We start from the raw sequence: 224 nt of genomic DNA on the forward strand, positions 1-224 counted from the left end.
ATGAAACAAAAATTCCCACATTCCATTAAAAAATAAAGGGTTTTACTTGTAATGAACTGCGTACTTGTTTCTGAGAAGTAGAATACTAAAGCACGTCCTTTTACAATACAGCATCTACAAAACTTTTACATGCTATCAAAAGAAGGAAATCAAACAGGTTTACTTATATATTATATTTATATCCAGAAGTAATGAATAAAAAAAAAAATACAATCATTATAGCC

This window comes from Penaeus monodon, chromosome 32 (genome assembly GCF_015228065.2).
Source record: "Penaeus monodon isolate SGIC_2016 chromosome 32, NSTDA_Pmon_1, whole genome shotgun sequence".
Taxonomy (NCBI): Eukaryota; Metazoa; Arthropoda; class Malacostraca; order Decapoda; family Penaeidae; genus Penaeus; species Penaeus monodon.